General features: G+C 45.2%; 1 protein-coding gene across 2 annotated transcripts in view; it reads right to left on the bottom strand.

Annotated features, from left to right (window-relative positions):
- The window catches only part of LOC137532512 (NACHT, LRR and PYD domains-containing protein 12-like), a 124,298-nt gene that overhangs the window by 48,287 nt on the left and 56,172 nt on the right, over window positions 1-19,839 (bottom strand). The gene's annotated exons all lie outside the window — the stretch shown is intronic.

The following is a 19,839-nucleotide window of genomic DNA, read 5'->3' as shown; positions in this document are numbered from 1 at the left end:
TCCAAGCGCTCAACAAGGGACAGCTGCAAATCCCTCATTTGTTGCGCACAGTCTCCTCCTGCAGGCAGGAACTGGCTGAGCTTCCCCTTCAGACGTGGGTCCAGCATCATGCAGATCCAGATGTCCTCCCTCTGCTTCATCTGGATCACCCTTGGGTCCTTGCGCAGGCACCACAGCATGTGCACTGCCATTGGGAAGAGTCTGGCCACGTCTGCTGGCACATCATTGGCAGACCCAGAGCCGACAGTGCTGTCCTCCTCATCCTCTGCCTCCTCCACCTCATCCTCTCTCCACCCCCGCACCACTCCAGCTGCGCTCTGCAGCTCCCCCTCATCAGCAGCAAGGTCAGGGACCTCCACCAACTCCAAGCCCTCCTCCTCAGAGGTGGCCTGTGAAGCTGCCTGCAGCTCCTGCTGGTCCAAGGCTGCTGCTCCCTCTTTCAGCAGTGCATACAGGGCCCTGTCCAGCACACACACCATGGGGACCCACTCGCACACCATTGCATGGTCCCTGCTTACCATGTTGGTGTCCTGCAGGAAGGGTGCCAGCACTGAGCACACCTGCTGCATGTGCCCCCAGTCCTCGGTGGAGATGATGGACGGGAGGTTGGTGGCGGCACGCCCAGTTGCAGTGATGGCGAAAACTGTTGCTTGTGCAACGTACTGGCTGACAGCCTGCCTCTGTTCAACCAGATGCTCCAACATCGCCAGGGTGGAGTTCCAGCGAGTTGGAACATCGATCATGAGCCGGTGCTGTGGCAGGTGCAGCTCCTTCTGCACCTCTTCCAGGCTCGCTACGGCTGCAGCCGAGTGCCGGAAATGACACACAACCTTCCTTGCCGCCTCAAGGAGTCGGTCCATCCCCTGGTAGGTCCGCAGAAACTTTTGGACTACCAGGTTCAGGACGTGCGCCAGGCAGGGGATGTGGGTCAGGACTCCCCTGCTGATTGCAGCAACCAGGTTTGCCCCATTGTCGGACACCACCTCTCCGACTCTGAGGCCTCTGGGGGTTAGCCAATTCCTCTCCTGCTCTCGGAGTTTGGCCAGGACATGGTCCGCCGTCAGTTTGGTCTTCCCCAGGCTGACCAATTCCAGCAGCACTTGGCAGTGGTGGGGCTTCACGCTGCTGCTGAAGCGATGTGGACCCATTGACCCACCACGTGATCCAGCCCTCTCCCGACATTGGCCATCACAGAGCGGTGAAGTGCAGGGATGGCCGTGCGTGCAAAAAAATGTCGGCTGGGAATTGGCCAATCGGGGGCTGCACACATAAGGAGCGCACGCATGTCGCTCCCCTCCTGCACAAGGGAATAAGGCAGGAGTTGGGAGCACATGGCCCGTGCCAGCAAGCCGTTCAGCTGACGCACGCGACGGCTGCTGGGAGGCAGAACCCTGACCACCCCCTGGAAGGTGTCGCTGAGCAGGGTCTGGCGACGCCTTTTGCTGGCACGGGAATCACTGGAGGGAGCAGAGGAGGCCACTGAGGACTGGCTGCCAGAACAGGCCTCAGTGTCGTCAGCAAGAGTTGCAGAGGGAGGAGGAGCAGTGCGTTTCTGACGCACTCCTGCTAGTGCTGCTGGAGGAGGTGGAGGAGGGCGGGTGGCTGCTGCCAACGGCTTCGCAGTGGTGGCGGGTCTGCCACTGCCACTGCCAGCTTCCTTCAACTTCATGAACTCCTCATGCTCATGAAAATGTTTCCCTGCCAGATGGGTCACCAGAGAGGTGGTGCCGTACGCAGAGGGGTCCTTTCCTCTGCTGAGCTGCTGGCGGCACTGGTTGCAGGTGGCATACTTGCACTCCACATATGGCAGGGTGAAAAAATTCCAAATTGGGGAGGTGAAGTTGCCCCTTCGGCTAGAAGGTGCTGCTGCTGCCGCTGGTCTCCCAGTGGTGGTTGGGAAGGGGGGGGGGGGTTCTTGGTGCGGCTGGTGGTGGCACTGGCAGAACTCTCCGGATCAGCACGCTGTGTGGCCTGCATACCACGGCCACTTCTGATCCTGCCTATGTCTGCGATGCTGATCCTTCTAGCAAGGCCCGCAGACGCATCCTCCTCCTCAGAGCAGTGCAGTTTCTAGGTTAAAATGCACCCAGGGCGAGGGTGTAAAAATTGCGCCCCCCCCCGGTTAGCCAGGTCTAGTTGCACTTAGTATAGGTCCCCCCAGTATAGGTAGCCAAGAATAGGTACCCCAGTATAGGTAGCCAGGCATAGATGAGCCAGTATAGTTGCCCCCGGTATAGGTTAGCCAGGTAGGTGCCTCCAGTATAGGTAGCCAGTATAGTTGCCCCCAGTATAGGTTAGATAGGCAGGCGCCCCCGGTATAAGTTAAATAGGTAGGTGCCCCAGTACAGGTTAGCTAGGTGGGTGCCTCTAATATAGGTAGCCAGAATAGTTGCCCCCAGCATAGGTTAGATAGGTAGGTGCCCCCAGTATAGGTTATTTAGGTAGGTGCCTGCAATATAGGTAGCCAGTATAGTTGCCACCTGTATAGGCTAGCTAGGTAGGTGCCCCCAATACAGGTTAGATAAGTGCCCCCAGTATAGGTTAGATAGGTAGCTGCCCCCCAGTGTAGGTTAGATTAGGTAGCTGCCCCCCAGTGTAGGTTAGATAGGTAGCTGCCCCCCAGTGTAGGTTAGATAGGTAGCTGCCCCCCAGTACAGGTTAGATAGGTAGCTGCCCCCCAGTATAGGTTAGATAGGTAGCTGCCCCCCAGTGTAGGTTAGATAGGTAACTGCCCCCCCAGTGTAGGTCAGATAGGTAGCTGCCCCCCAGTGTAGGTTAGATAGATAGCTGCCCCCCAGTGTAGGTTAGATAGGTAGCTGCCCCCCAGTGTAGGTTAGATAGGTAGCTGCCCCCCAGTGTAGGTTAGATAGGTAGCTGCCCCCCAGTGTAGGTTAGATTAGGTAGGTGCCCCCCAGTGTAGGTTAGATTAGGTAGGTGGCCCCTAGTGTAGGTTAGATTAGGTAGGTGCCCCTCAGTATAGGTTAGATAAGTAGCTGCCCCCCAGCGTAGGTTAGATTAGGTAGGTGCCCCCCCAGTATAGGTTAGATAGGTAGCTCCCCCCCTATAATGGAGAGGGGATCCGGAGCCGCGGGGAGGGCAGCCCGACCTCTCCCTCTCTCTCCTCTCCTGGGCCGCCCTCCTGCTCCCCCCTCAGATGCAGAGTAATGCGCAGGGAGCGCTGTATACAACATACCTCCCTGCGTTCCAAGCGCTGCTCTCTCACCGCCGGTCTTTTCCTCTCTGCCTATACGATGATACACACGCTGCTTCCTGTTTAGAGGAAGAGACCGGCGGCGAGAGAGCAGCGCTTGGAACGCAGGGAGTTATGTTGTATACAGCGCTCCCTGCGCATTACTCTGCATCTGAGGGGGGAGCAGGAGGGCGGCCCGGGAGAGGAGAGGAAGGGATAGGTCGGGCTGCCCTTCCCGCGGCTCCGGCTCCCCCCTCCATTACAGCGCCCCCCTCCCAACAGCGCCCGGGCGGCGGCACGCCCCGCACGGCCCAAGAAACGTAAAAACGCTAGGTGTTTTGAGCAATAAATGCACTTGCACAGACAAAAAGCACTGGAGCAGTCTCTCAGTACAGTCAGTCAGTAAGTCGCAAGCAGGACGAGTGAGGCAAGATGGCGTCCGCTTTTTATAGAGGGGGGCTTGGCCAGGCTCCCCCTCTTTGATTGGCTACAGTCAGAGGGCTTGGAGCCCTCTGATTCGCTTGTGAGGACTCGAGGTGACGTTTGTCGTGACGCTATCTGAGCTGGTGACGCTATCCGAGTTCGGATAGCTAGGATATCTCCGGATAGCTGCTTGCTATCCGAGTGCGCTCGGATAGCACAGCCCGGATAGCTAATACTATTCGAACTTGGTATTCGAGCTCGAATAGTGAAAAAAGAGCTAGGATATCCGAGTAACTTGGATATCCTAGCTCAGATGAGCATCACTGCATAAAAGGTGGATTACATGCAGTCTATGGGCATTAGGGATTTGTTGTAGGTTTATATGAAGAAGGGCGAGTTGAGGGAGAGGTTTTATAGTATAACTCATGAGATTAGATATTTCAGAGAATATTAGTGACCAAACTGGTCTGATTTTAGGGCATTGCCCAGGGCTGGATTTACCATAAGGCACTGTAGACACATGCCTACCGGCACCTGATGAAGGAGAAGCAGCTCACTCCCCTCCCCGAGTGCCTCCCTCTCGCCTTACCTATACAGAGTCCTGAACAGAGTGTAAATGAGAGGTTACTCATCTGGCTCTTGACATTCCACTGAGGAGATCTCCCTTCAGTCGGGGGCACCTCTAGCTACTTAATACTGAGGCTCCTCTAGCTGCGTAATACTGAGGCTCCTCTAGCTACTTAATACTGAGGGTACATCTGGCTACCTAATACTAAGGTACACCTGTAGCTATGACAGGCAAGGAAAGTAAGGGAGAAGTGACCGCTGGGACAGTCAGCACACTTGTGGTGAAGTCTCCAGCAATGATCAGACAATCCCTTGTAGTACTTAAATACTTTTGCAGGGGTATAACACCAATCTAATAACATCTTCTGTAGAGTTTCCCAGTGGGAAGAGCATTTGGAGTATTTTAATAGATGTTTGATGGCTATGTGCCACTCGTCAATGGTCAGGTCAATTTTCATTTCCGCTGCCCATGAATCAATGTATTTGAGTAAGCAATTATGGTAGTGGTATATGAGTTGATTTTAACAAATGGAAAAACCTTTTTTTTTTTTTTTGTAATAAGACCTTTTTCAAACAGGGAATATAATGTTTTGGGCCATTGTAGGAAGTTGCATAAGGTGTCATTTATGAAATTTCTTATTTGGAGAAATGTGTGAAATTCAATGTCGGGGATGTTAAAGTTTTCTTGAATTTTTTGGAAGCTGAGATTAGTTGTTGGATATTAAAATTCCCTGCTTTGACCCACTCATTAATATTGACATTATCTATCAGATAGGAAATACTAAGGAGCAGAAATAGTGGCTTTATGGTTGAAGAGACTGGAGAAGGTTGTAAAATTGCATATTTCCGTAATAGTGGCTTGTATGGTGAGCTATGGAGGAATGGAAGTTTTGTTGTTTAGACTCCATGCCAGTAAAAAGTGTTCAGGGTCGTTTTTTTTTTTTTTTTTTTAGAATTTTAGCCTCTAAGGTTGCCCAAAGAGGTCTATTTGTAAAAGCCTACCAGTACTTAGAAATGTCTAGTATGCTAGCATAATAAAGAGATTCAAAGCAAGGCACTCCTAATCCTCAGCTTTTCCCAGGGATAATTAGGGTATTCAATGCTACTCTGTGTTTCTTGTGTTTCCATAAGTACTGTAAGTGGAAACCAATGATTGCAAATTGGATATGTACTTGTTGTTTAGTGGCACATTCACTGTCCTGAAGAGGTAGGTTATTTTGGGTAGCGTAAACATTTGAAGGCAGCTTACCTATCTGCCCAGTTGAGCTGGTGTTAACTTAAGACATCTCTTGCAGTTCCTTTTTGATGTTGGTCAATAGAGGGAGATAGTTCATTTTGAATATGTTACTAGCTTTGTTAAATCATTTTATGCCCAAAAGACAACTTTACTTACGGTAACGTCTTTTCCGGTAGTCAGGAGGACAGCACCCCTGGATGAGACTTGTCTCCCTCCCCACCGTGGACAGGAACTGCAAAAGAAATAATTTGCATAAGCAATAGGCAGCCAGGTATATAAGCTACTTACTTGCCACTATACTTCAGTTAATATAAAAGATAATACGGACACTTAATAATGCTTATACAAACCTCTGATATTCCACCCAATAAGGGCGGGTTGTAGGGGTGCTGTCCTCCTGACTACCGGAAAAGACGTTACCGTAAGTAAAGTTGTCTTTCCCGGATCGTCACTCGGACAGCACCCCTGGATGAGACGATATACTAAAGATCAGGCTTAGGGCGGGACCACTGCTTGCAGAACCTTTCTTCCAAAGGATAAATCTGTAGCTGCCGATACATTAAGTCGATAATGCTTCACAAAAGTGTTATGACTTGACCATGTTGCAGCCCTGCATATCTGCTCAATGGAGGCCCCTGCCCTCTCTGCCCATGACGTAGAAATGCCTCTTGTAGAATGAGCCCTGACCGAAGAGGTTAACGTCTTTCCCCGTATCTGGTATGCTGATACAATCGTCTGTTTGATCCAGCGTGCTAAGGTCGTCTTAGAAGCTCTGTTCCCTCTTGTTTTTCCTGCAAACAGGACAAAAATTGCATCTGATTTTCTCCAGGCATTAGATCTTTCTAAATACTGTAACAGACACCTCCTCACGTCCAACAAATGTAGTCTCTCTTCCTTATCATTTGCCGGATTCTCACAAAATGACGGGATATAAATTTCTTGGTTCCTGTGGAAAGAAGAAACCACCTTCGGAAGAAATGTTGCGTCCGGACGCAATGTTATTCTATCCTCTGAAACAACACAGTACGGCTCCTTAATCGATAGTGCTTGTAGCTCACCTATTCTTCTTGCTGTAGTAATTGCTAGAAGGAATATGGTTTTCAATGTCAGGAATTTGTCCGAAACTTGAGATAAGGGTTCAAACGGAGACTCACATAAACCCTGTAACACTGTATTAAGATCCCAAGAAGGAACTCTTGACCGTATAGATGGTTTTAGTCTTCTTAGAGCCTGAAAGAAACGGATTATATAATCCTCCTGTGCTAATTTCCTTTCTAGGAACACACTCAAGGCTGACACCTGACCTTTCAAAGTACTAATACTAAGACCCTTCTTATAGCCACACTGTAAGAATTCCAAAACTGATCTAAGCGATCTATTGTTGCAGGATCTATCTATACACCAGTGATTAAAAACTCTCCAAGCCTTCCGGTAAATTAATCGAGTTACCTTCTTTCTACTATTGAGTAGTGTTTCTGACAGATCATCTGAGAAACCCTTAGACTTCAGTATTTCCCATTCAGGTTCCAAGCTGATAGGTGAAGTAGACTCGGATCTGGATGTAACACTGGCCCCTGGGATAACAAGTCCTGAGTCAGTGGGAGGATTATTGGTTCTGATATCGCTAGAGACTGTAGTAATGTGAACCATGGACGTTTGGGCCACATTGGAGCAATCAATATGATTCTCGCTCTGTCCTGAATGATTTTCTTCAATACTCTGGAAAGTAATGGAATTGGCGGAAAGGCATACATCATCCTGCCTCCCCAACTGATTGTGAACGCATCCATTGCCCAAGGTAAGTCCTCCTGAAACAGGGCACAAAACTTCCGGCATTTTGAGTTCCTTTTCCTGGCGAATAGATCCAGTTCTGGATATCCCCACTGTGACGTTATCGTTTGAAACACTTTCGGATTGAGTGACCATTCGTTCTGGTCCAGCTTCTCCCTGCTTAGATAATCTGCCAACTGGTTTGATGTCCCCTTTAGATGACGTGCTTGTAATGACATGATATTGTTTTCTGACCAGAACAAAATTTTTGATGTTTGTTTCCATAACATCTGGCTCTTCGTGCCTCCTTGTCTGTTTAGGAATGCTACCACAGACTTGTTGTCGGTCCTTATCGTCACATGCGTTCCCTTGATCTGATCCCTGAAGTGTAGCAGTGCCCTCCATACAGCTTCTAGTTCCCTGCTGTTGGATGATCTTGAGCTGATCTGTACTGACCATTGTCCCTGAGCCAGAAGAGCATCCAAATGTGCTCCCCAACCCCATAAACTGGCATCTGTTGTAATTATCCTCTGCTCTGGATAACTCCATACACGGCCTGATGAAAGATGAACTTGGTTTTGCCACCAAAGTAGGGACACTTTTATGCTGTGAGGGATAGGGATCTTCTTGTCTAATACCGTGAGGCTTCTGTTCCATGATCTGAGGATCCATAACTGCAGAATCCTTGTGTGGAACTGCCCCCACTGAACTGCGGGAAACGAGGCTGTTAGGAGCCCGAGGACTGCCATTGCTTTCCTCAGTGATACTGTCCTTGCATTCTGAAAGGAAAAAATAGCATTTAGAATTGCAGTAATCTTTCTATCAGGCAAGAAGATTCTTTCATTCCTAGTATCAATGCTAAATCCGATAAACTCAAGAACCTGGGAAGGAACTAGTGAAGACTTCTCCCAATTAATAAGCCAACCTAAATGCTGCAGATAATCTAATGTTGACTGCATCTGCAATCTTACCCTTTCCGCTGTAGGTCCCCAAATTAAAAAATCATCTAAATATCCAAGGATATTAACTCCCATCAGCCTAAGCTCTGCTAGAACCTCAGACATGACTTTGGTAAACAGCCAAGGGGCAGAAGAAAGTCCAAAAGGAAGAGCAATAAATTGAAAATGTCTTACCTCTTCCCCCATGTGGACTGCAAATCTTAGATACTGTTGTGATGACGGATGAATAGGTAGGTGAAGATATGCATCCTTGAGATCTAGAGAAACAAGAAAATCGTCTTTCTGCAAGAGATGAATCACAGATTTTATATTGTCCATCCTGAATCTTCTGTATTTTACATCTAGATTTAATTTCTTTAGGTTTAAGATGAATCGGTAAGATCCCTGTGGTTTTTTTACGAGAAATACTGGCGAATAGAACCCCTCTTGTTTCTGACAACTCGGTACATATCTTATCACCCCCTTTTCTAATAGAGATAGGACCTCGCTTTGTAGTGCACGACACTTTCTTTGATCTTGTGGTTGGGGAGTAATGCAAAACCTCAGAGGAGGATGATGATTGAACTCTATCCGGTACCCTTCTGATACAATCTTTAGTAACCACTGACTTGTGAACTGAGGCTGCCATACTTCTAAAAAGTTTGCAATTCTCCCCCCCACTGGAATCCTGGCGTCATTGCTTATCCTGCCTCCTGGCAGGATTGAAATTGGGTTTCGGTTTCTGTGATCTGTATGGGACCCAACGTTTACCCTTGGAGGACTTGGAGTTTTGGTCAGACCTGATGGGGGGACGAAATGGCCGCTTATACTGGAAAGGTCTTTTCTTTTCTGGAAAGTTTTTCTTTCTATCTGATTACCTATCTAAAGTATCATCTAAATTGGATCCAAAAAGCAGCCTGCCTTCACATGGTATACCACATAACTTAGATTTTGAGGAATTATCCCCATTCCAGGTCTTAACCCATATACCTCTTCTAGCTGAGTTAACTAAAGCAGTAGTTCTGGCTGTAAGTTTAACAGTGTCGTCTGATGCATCTACCATATAATTAGAGGCATTTAAAACTTTCGGAAAATCATTAAGAATTTCTTCTCGCGGGACCCCAGAAGCAATTTTATCCTGCATTTCTAATAACCATGTTTTTAATGATCGACTCACTGCCGTGGACGCTACTGCAGGCTTGAATGTTAAGGAAGAGGATTCCCATGCTCTCCGCAGGAGATTGTCCATTTTTTTGTCGATTGGGTCCTTCAGACAACCAAAGTCTTCAAATAACAGATCTGTTTTCTTTGACACCCTAGAAAAAGACGGGTCTAACCTAGGCGGAGTACCCCAAAACTCCTGATCTTCCGGAGAAAAAGGATAACGATTAGACAAGGATCTAGGCCAAAAAGCTCTCTTCTCAGGGTTATCCCATTCCTTCTTAATCATACCCTTAAGGGTGGAATGGACTGGGATAAACTGAGGCTGGGGGTCCGCCAAAGTCCTGTACATCTCATCCAAAGGTGTCAAAGATTTTCTTTCTGTCTTGATACCCATTGTATCATACATAGCGCTTAATAAATCCTTCATTAAATCGGTTGAAAAAGCAAATTTTGATCTGTCCACATTTGAGACCTCTTCCTCCATATCTGATAGCTGATCTAGCTCCGATATCTCCCCCTCAGATAACTCAGAACCCTCCACCTCACTCTCTCTTCTACGTTTGGATCCCGAGGGCCCTGGTTGAGCCAAAACAGGGGAAGCAGGGATAGCAACTGCAGGTATTGTGTCCATATTTCCAGTAGTTCCTGGGACATCAGAAGGAACTATAGAATTGGAAGCAATGGCAGAATCTTTGATCTCTTTAATCGCTGAAGACATCTCAGATCTCATCCAGCCCATTAAATCTTTAAGTATGACCGGAGATTCATCCTTGACTACTTTCTCTGTACAGCTCTGACATAATCTCTTAGAAGAAGATGAAGAAAAACGACTGTTACAAATTGCACATTTCCTCTCCGACCTGCTTGAACTATGCTGACTGGTCTGAACAGCAGCCTTGTCAGTTTTTTCACTTTTATCAGATTTGTCCGACTTGTCATGTTTTTTAGGCTATAAAAAAACACAAACAAGGGACAATCGTTACTAAAGGTTACATAGTAAAAAACCATAACAAGCAGGAGTATACAGGTACCACATCTACTTGCCAGAGAGGGGTCTTGTCCAGACTTAGCAGATTGCAAAGGAGCTGAACCTGAAGCGTCCTCCATGATTACCAGCCACATCTGAATCATGGACTTACTTCCACATATATACCCTCAAACAGACCCAGCTGACCACAGCTAACGCCGCCCTGCTGCATAATTAATCAGCCTCACATACCTTGATGCATCAGCTGAAGCTGATTACCATACACCGCCGCGGCTCCTGCCGCTTAATCGGCCCCTGCCGCTCTGCAGACCTCAGATCACGCGGGACGCCAGCGCGTGACTACTTCCGGGTAAACCGGAAGTGACCTCTTCATGCGCGCGCCTGCACGCATAATACTGCTGCCTTCTCCGGAGAAGCCTCCCAAACGCTGCAGGACTCCCCACTGATCACTGCTCAGCTCTATTGGGAGTCCTGCCACACGCTGCCCCTGCCGAACTGACATGGATGGCCCCCTGGAGACCTCTCCCTCCGCTCCGTCCGGGACAGGAAACTATACTGAAGTATAGTGGCAAGTAAGTAGCTTATATACCTGGCTGCCTATTGCTTATGCAAATTATTTCTTTTGCAGTTCCTGTCCACGGTGGGGAGGGAGACAAGTCTCATCCAGGGGTGCTGTCCGAGTGACGATCCGGGAAAGCAACAATGTAAACACATATTCAGCAGCTCAGCGGAGCTCAGCTATTCCAGTTATAACGGCAATTCCGGCTAGAAGTGGGTTATACCACTGAAAACTATGTAGGCAGCAGTTATGGTTGTGAAAAGAAAGTTAAAAAAACCCACCCCTAACAAATGGATTAGCCTCCCAGCCGTCATCCGTCACTATTTACATTACATGTTGTATTGATGAAACCATTCATTTAAAAAAAAATGTACACTATTTTACAAGGATGTTTAATAGTTTATGCATAAACCACTTTTTATTTTTTTCCTCATTCGCGGAAGAACCCCTTTAAAGAGGACCGATTATAATCGTTTAACTACCAAATTCACATAATGCAAGTCCTAGCTAGATGCCCACTTTATCTATAATAATAGGACTAAAAAATGTAAACAGGTAGATTTGCGCCCACTCAATATAAAATGAATTCAATTGGCTGCAGTCAGTGATAAATGGGGTTACTCACACCCCCACCATTCAAGCATTCATAAAGTTTTAAAAATCACTCATGCGCCTATATATACCATCACATATACAGTTTTATTCAATTCATAAATTCAAATTCATATATATTACATTAATATGCAAGCAAACACTAGCCAACTTTCTCAGTCCCACCTCCCTATGGTAAACAGTCTGGCACACGCCACAACATATACCTATAGATTGATTCGCTGAGTAAACTTCGTTTTCTAGCATAAAATTGCACCAATCCCTATAGCACCTTTCCAATGTTAAAAAGTGTTTTTGCACCTTAAAAATGGCAATAATAGCCTTTCTTGTTCAAAAATCAATAAAATAAAAATAAAAATAACGTCCTGTGAGCTCACAAAGGTATAATTCATAAATCCAACAGGAAAAAGTTCATGTTAAATAGCTTGGATCTCGTCTTGCAAAGCTTTAGGCATACAATTTCATATACATCCACCAGGAGTAAAGTGGCTAATTCCGCATTCCTTGGTATGCAAATTAGATCTTGCAGGATTTTGTATAAGCAGATTGCATTTGCACAGACCTCTAGAAACAAATAGCGTCCTGCAGAACTTTACAAAAGCAGAACTTTTCAAAAACAGATAATGTCCTGGCTAATTCCGCATTCCTTGGTATGCAAATTAGATCTTGCAGGATTTTATATAGGCAGATTGCATTTGCACAGACCTCTAGAAACAAATAGCGTCCTGCAGAACTTTACAAAAGCAGAACTTTTCAAAACTTTTCAAAAACAGATAACGTCCTGCAGACTTTTCAAACTTCCATTTCTTTGCATAACATTCAAGCAAAATAGCGTGCTGCGGGTCCAAAGGACAGTTCAAATAACTCACGCAGCTTAAGGGGTAGATAACTGATTCCTTTATGCTTACGGTTCCGCTATGTCTTCTGGCAGCATGAGCCCCGGCCAGTGGCTCCCGTGTTAACCTGACGTCTGCCGCGGATGTTAAGCACTTTGCTGAAAATTCCTCAGATTCAATCTGGAACTGTAGAGGTGACGTCACCACTCTGACAACCCAATGCCGACTAGTTTCGGTAGGATACGCCCACCTTCCTCAGGGCGTGTTCTCGTTTGCTTCTCAGCTCTTTTTATGTCATAGCTCCACCCCTGTCTCTATGCTATTTGCTACAAATGCCTGCAGTGTGTTTTTCTCCATAGATCTGCATGAAAACATATAAGAACATTCCTTATGTAAAAGCGAACAGTTCCACATCTAAATTCAATCCCAGCGGAGCCAAACTGTTCAATATATAAATCCAATTGGTTTCTTTTCTTGACATGTTTTGAATAAAGTCTCCTCCCCTCCAATCTTTCTCGACAGTTTGAATTGCATAGAATCTAAAAGCCTGCAGGCTTCCCCCATGACATTCCCAGAAATGTTTGCTTAGTGGCAATTTTTTATTTCTTTTTTTAATACTGTTCACATGCTCTCCAATTCTAGATGAGAGTTTCCTTTTTGTTCTTCCCACGTATTGCTTATTGCAACCGCATTCTATGATATATATTACACCTTTGCTGTTACAGTTTAAATTACCATAAATATCAAATTCTTCCTGGGTCACTGCTGATCTAAATTGTTTTATTGGTGCATTGTACTTGGTGCTTTTGCATGGAACACAAAAACCACACCTCCTAAAAGACCCTTTCTGTTTCTTAAAGGATGTAAGAAATTGTCCTAGAGAAAGGGTACTAGAAAGCAGAAGGAAAGAAGATTTGACTCCACCATTAAGCATTAAAATGCAATATAACCAACAGTCTAGAGATATCAAGAGGGTGGTGGATAAATATTGGGGTATTCTCCAACAGGATAGGACCCTAAATGGGATTTTAACCGAAAAACCAAGGTTTACATTTTGTAAAGCAAATAATCTGAAAAATATGATTGCACCAACTGTTGTTGAAACCAAGAGAGTAAAGAAACAGAAAGGGTCTTTTAGGAGGTGTGGTTTTTGTGTTCCATGCAAAAGCACCAAGTACAATGCACCAATAAAACAATTTAGATCAGCAGTGACCCAGGAAGAATTTGATATTTATGGTAATTTAAACTGTAACAGCAAAGGTGTAATATATATCATAGAATGCGGTTGCAATAAGCAATACGTGGGAAGAACAAAAAGGAAACTCTCATCTAGAATTGGAGAGCATGTGAACAGTATTAAAAAAAGAAATAAAAAATTGCCACTAAGCAAACATTTCTGGGAATGTCATGGGGGAAGCCTGCAGACTTTTAGATTCTATGCAATTCAAACTGTCGAGAAAGATTGGAGGGGAGGAGACTTTATTCAAAACATGTCAAGAAAAGAAACCAATTGGATTTATATATTGAACAGTTTGGCTCCGCTGGGATTGAATTTAGATGTGGAACTGTTCGCTTTTACATAAGGAATGTTCTTATATGTTTTCATGCAGATCTATGGAGAAAAACACACTGCAGGCATTTGTAGCAAATAGCATAGAGACAGGGGTGGAGCTATGACATAAAAAGAGCTGAGAAGCAAACGAGAACACGCCCTGAGGAAGGTGGGCGTATCCTACCGAAACTAGTCGGCATTGGGTTGTCAGAGTGGTGACATCACCTCTACAGTTCCAGATTGAATCTGAGGAACGATTTTTCAGCAAAGTGCTTAACATCCGCAGCAGACGTCAGGTTAACACGGGAGCCACCGGCCGGGGCTCATGCTGCCAGAAGACATAGCGGAACCGTAAGCATAAAGGAATCAGTTATCTACCCCTTAAGCTGCGTGAGTTATTTGAACTGTCCTTTGGACCCGCAGCACGCTATTTTGCTTGAATGTTATGCAAAGAAATGGAAGTTTGAAAAGTCTGCAGGACGTTATCTGTTTTTGAAAAGTTTTGAAAAGTTCTGCTTTTGTAAAGTTCTGCAGGACGCTATTTGTTTCTAGAGGTCTGTGCAAATGCAATCTGCTTATACAGAATCCTGCAAGATCTAATTTGCATACCAAGGAATGCGGAATTAGCCACTTTACTCCTGGTGGATGTATATGAAATTGTATGCCTAAAGCTTTGCAAGACGAGATCCAAGCTATTTAACATGAACTTTTTCCTGTTGGATTTATGAATTATACCTTTGTGAGCTCACAGGACGTTATTTTTATTTTTATTTTATTGATTTTTGAACAAGAAAGGCTATTATTCCCATTTTTAAGGTGCAAAAACACTTTTTAACATTGGAAAGGTGCTATAGGGATTGGTGCAATTTTATGCTAGAAAACGAAGTTTACTCAGCGAATCAATCTATAGGTATATGTTGTGGCGTGTGCCAGACTGTTTACCATAGGGAGGTGGGACTGAGAAAGTTGGCTAGTGTTTGCTTGCATATTAATGTAATATATATGAATTTGAATTTATGAATTGAATAAAACTGTATATGTGATGGTATATATAGGCGCATGAGTGATTTTTAAAACTTTATAATAATAGGATCTTTTTATTGTAATTAAGCTATGTCCCCTTTAAGTGTTTTTAAATGTCACTTTCACTCACAAGTATGTCACCCTTATTTATGTTTGCCTGGATGACGCAGACTACACCTGGAGGAGGTTGGTCTCCGTGACGAGATACTAGCTGTGGCAGTAGAAATTAATTCATATTGGTTTGTCAGGTGCGCAAATAATGCTGCACTGCATACAATGTTAATCTTTGCCATATAGCATTAGCCCCGTTTGGTACGGGGATCTCTCGCCACGGATTGGCCTTTAATGAGAGGCGGAATTTGAATATCTGCCTCCTTTATCCTCTGAGCGGCGTCCTCGTCTCCTAGGTGACCAGCTCTATCATGGAGCTGATGATGTAACCGGAAAGGGCGGAGCTTGGATCTCCGTCTTAATGTCGGAACTTCTCAGTCTCCATTACATGTGGTATGCGTGACCAAGCGTCGGGAGACGCGAAACGGCCATCGCCAGCCACACCTGTGCCCACCACCCACCTTCCACCTAGGACCCTACACCACTCGGATACGTAAGATCCACTCTGTTTGAATATGTGATTGCACATAGTACTGTTTGCCGCAGAGCTCTATATGTTGCACATGCTGCCTATGCTTTGACAATACATTCCTGGACGGAGGGTGCACGCCTCTGAATATTCTTCATGTTGCATGATTGAACTGTTTCTTCCTACAAACCTATAGCGGAGCACACGTCCAGAGGCTATCTCAGGCACAGTACAGGCGAAGGGTCCCAGAGTGTTGCCAAGTGTGATATTATACCTCAGCTCACCACTAATATAAATGGGAAGTGCCACACGGTTATACTTTTTTCTATTGCTATAGATGTTAAAAGCAAGTTTGATCGTACAGAAAAAGAAGCCAAAATATAAAGTACACTTATTACCGTATATACTCGCATATAAGCCGAACCCCAACTTTTACCCCAGAAAGCAGGAAAAAGTGATTGACTCTCATATAAGCCGAAGGTAGGAAATGCAGCGGCTCATAGTCCCACCTGCTTACTTCATCCAAACAATGGGCATTCATAAGATGTTGCAAATACAAAAATGGGGACGATATAAACAAGGTGGACATACTGGCAATACACACACACATACACCTAGAGACTCTTACATGTCCATAATAATGCCACAAAATCCATGATGCACTTAAAGGGGTTCTTCTGCGAATGAGGCAAAAAATAAAAAGTGGTGTATGCATAAACTATTAAACATTGTAAAATAGTGTAACAAGTTTTTTTTTTTAAAAAATGAATGGTTTCATCAATATAACATGTATTGTAAATAGTGACATATGAAGGCCTGGGAGGCTAATCCATTTGTTAGGGGTGTTTTTTTTACTTTCTTTCACAACCATAACTGCTGCCTACATAGTTTTCAGTGGTATAGCCCACTTCTAGCAGGAATCGCTGTTATAAACCTAACTGCTGAGCTCTGCTGAGCTACTGAATATGTGTTTACATTGTTGCTAGGCAACCATACCCCGGGCAGAGACTCGATTTGTGAAAAGAGTCATAAGCAGCTGGGAGAATCAGTCCCGTCTACATCATATGATTCTTTGTCAGATTCGATTCAATTTGATTTGATTCATTGATTTGATTTGATTCAATCTGACATGTCCGATTCATGATTTGATTCGATTTGAATTGAATTCAATCAAATTATGAATCGGACATGTCAGATTGAATCCAATCATATTAATGAATCGAATCAAATTGAATCGAATCTGACAAAGAATCATATGGTGTAGATGGGACTGATTCTTCCAGCTGCTTATGACTCTTTTCACAAAATGAGGCTCTGCACCAGGGTCAGGTTGCCTAGCAACAATGTAAACACATATTCAGCAGCTCAGCAGAGCTCAGCTATTCCAGTTATAACGGCAATTATGGCTAGAAGTGGGTTATACCACTGAAAACTATGTAGGCAGCAGTTATGGTTGTGAAAAGAAAGTAAAAAAAAAAAAAAACCCTAACAAATGGATTAGCCTCCCAGCCATCATCCGTCACTATTTACATTACATGTTGTATTGATGAAACCATTCATTTAAAAAAAAATGTACACTATTTTACAAGGATGTTTAATAGTTTATGCATAAACCACTTTTTATTTATTTCCTCATTCGCGGAAGAACCCCTTTAAGTTGATAGTCTCCAGTTGTAAATAAAATAGAAGAATGCATCCAAAGTTTATACAATAATAGCCTAATAATGTCAGCAAGTAGGTGAAACATGGCACAAAATATAGCAGTATACTTTAACCACTTCGGGACCAGCACCCTCTGCCCCCTTAAGGACCAGAGGGTGCTGGTCCCGTAAACTGCCGCTTCCCGACGAATCGCCGTAATAATCCGTCGCTCCCGCCAGACACGTCGCTCTGTCCCCGCAGCAGGCTGCTCTCTCTGCCATCGCTATGACGGCAGAGCGCTGTGCGCTGGTCAGGAGCCGCTTTCATAGGCTCCTGACCCTGTCACTCAATGTAAGCCAATGGGAACGGCTTACAGGAATGACAGGGCCAGGAGCCAATGATAACGGCTCCTGCCCGGCTCACAGTGCTCTGCTGTCATAGAGGCGGCAGGGCAGCACATTGCGGCGGGAACAGAGCGGACCGAGTGGCGGAGACGGGCAGGGGCGCGCGGTCAATGGGACGTAGAGCTTACGTCCGGTCAGGACCGCAGTGCCCCCTGCCCGACGTAGATTTGCACTCGCTCGGTCCGCAGGTAGTTAACAATAAGGAGCATCAGAGCAGAGCCACATGTAGACATGCAAAACTGTGTATTCACCACACAAGTCTGCAGACAACTCTTGAAAAAAGGCATCGCACGCCAAAGTACATCAGAACACAAGCTGGTATATGTAGTCTTACCGGATGCGCTGTCTCCTGTACAGCCAGTCCTAGATGATCGATCCCTCTGCAGCAGCAGCAAGTAGTGATGGAGTAGACAATGTCAGATGGTAATCCGGCTGATGTGCAAACTGAGGGAGAACGTGTGCCTGGAGGTATGGAGACAATCAGCTTGCTGTACTTATCCCCGGGATACATCCACGTGCAAAGCATCTTCTACACTCACAATCAGCTGTACAGCAGGAAGCGCGGGATGATATACATGGAGTGCTCCTGCTGTGCTTTCCCTAGCGGCCATCCAATCGGCACCGCACTCCCCTCTAGCAAACCAATCTGGTGCTCTCTCATACTTGCAAGCCTGCTCAGCACAGGCATCGGCGGTGGCGCTTCTCGGATCCTCTCATTGCTTGGGGCACCGGAAGACCGGGGACGTGGGATGACGTACATTGAAGAGCGCTCCTACTATGTTTTCCCTGGCAGCCATTCAATCAGCAATGCACTTTCCTCTGGCCAACCAATCTGGTGCACTCTCAACCCAGCATTTCTCTCAAAGGTTCCGGCATCTGCTCCGATAATGCAGGCCAGTCACAGGCTCAGCACAGGCATCTGCATCACAGCGGTGCTCCTCTCATTAATTGGGGGCATCGGAAGAGGTCAGTACACATATTCCTGGTCACAGACAAAACCACTCCATGTAGGTGACCCGTATATAATCCGAAGGGGGGACGTTTGAGCACATTTTTTGTGGTCAAAAATTCGGCTTATATGCGAGTATATACGGTAATCCGATAAAGTGTTGTATACAGTTCACTTTCCAATCCAATATAATACTGCAATGGTTCCAGTCCATTTCAGGCTTCACCCTTTCTCAAACACATGAGAGGCGTTCACAAAGCAATAAATGAAAGCCCAGCTATCAGGACTACTGTACTGACCACAAGATGTAGGAACAATGGTACACAGCAATAAAGATGGTCAATTAGTAATGAGGTCTGGTGGTGATAGGGGGCCGGTGATATGTAATTGCCTTTTACAGGAATTCATATATAACTAACATTGGAACACCAGGAGGAATTTATATTATGCCACTTCAGCAAGAATAAATCGACACCACTTGTGTTTACATAGAAATATTGCACCAAATCTCATTATCAGTGGTCATTAGTACCAAAAATGCAACATATTTCAGGGAAAACTCATAAATGGGAATCAGAGCTAATATTAGTCAAGCATCTGACCCCAATCCAGCTCAATACCTATACACGTTACATACATACATTATACATATTGGATTTGATTGTAAATCAACAGGGTCAATATTGATTTCTTGACAAGTTTCATGAATATGCATAGAGTAGAGTTCACTTCTTCAGGAGCATTGTACGACTTAAGATAGACTGATCTCTAAAATAAAACGAGAAGAGCAGGGAAATAATATGGACCCTCAGGCATATCAGCCACTCACGTGGGAGCATATCCATGGAGCAGGGAAGTGGGAAGGGCAGGGGGGAGGGGGAAGGGAAATGGAAGAAAAGGGGATTTCACCATACCAAGTTTAATATATCTAGGAGAGCACTCCAATTATGTATGCATTCTCAACAAATGCCACATACAATAATTGTCAACATATTACCCAACATTTAAAAAGAGCCGATGGTGAACAGGAAACACCAGAAAAGTGTGAATGCCGAATTGGAAACAAAGGATATTCAGTACTTTTATTTTTAAAGAGACTCTGTAACAAAATTTCCAGCCTTATTTCTTCTATCCTATAAGTTCCTATACCTGTTTCAATGTGGTCTGGCTTACTGCAGCCTTTTCTAGTTGCACTGTCTCTGTATTATATCTAATCGTCTTTTCTTTGTTGAGCCTTGTCAGCCCAGAGAGGAATGTAGTGTGATAGGGAGAAGTAATGCACACCTCCCCCATGCCCCCTGCAGGCTCTGTGTGTTTGCTGTGTGTATGAGTCACAGCCAGAGTATCTGCTCACAGCCAGCCTGTCTTTGACCTTGTGAACAGAGCTTTGAGTGCAGAAAGATCAG

The sequence above is a fragment of the Hyperolius riggenbachi genome, chromosome 1 (genome assembly GCF_040937935.1).
Source record: "Hyperolius riggenbachi isolate aHypRig1 chromosome 1, aHypRig1.pri, whole genome shotgun sequence".
Taxonomy (NCBI): domain Eukaryota; kingdom Metazoa; phylum Chordata; class Amphibia; order Anura; family Hyperoliidae; genus Hyperolius; species Hyperolius riggenbachi.
This window is presented reverse-complemented; position numbering and strand designations above follow the sequence as displayed.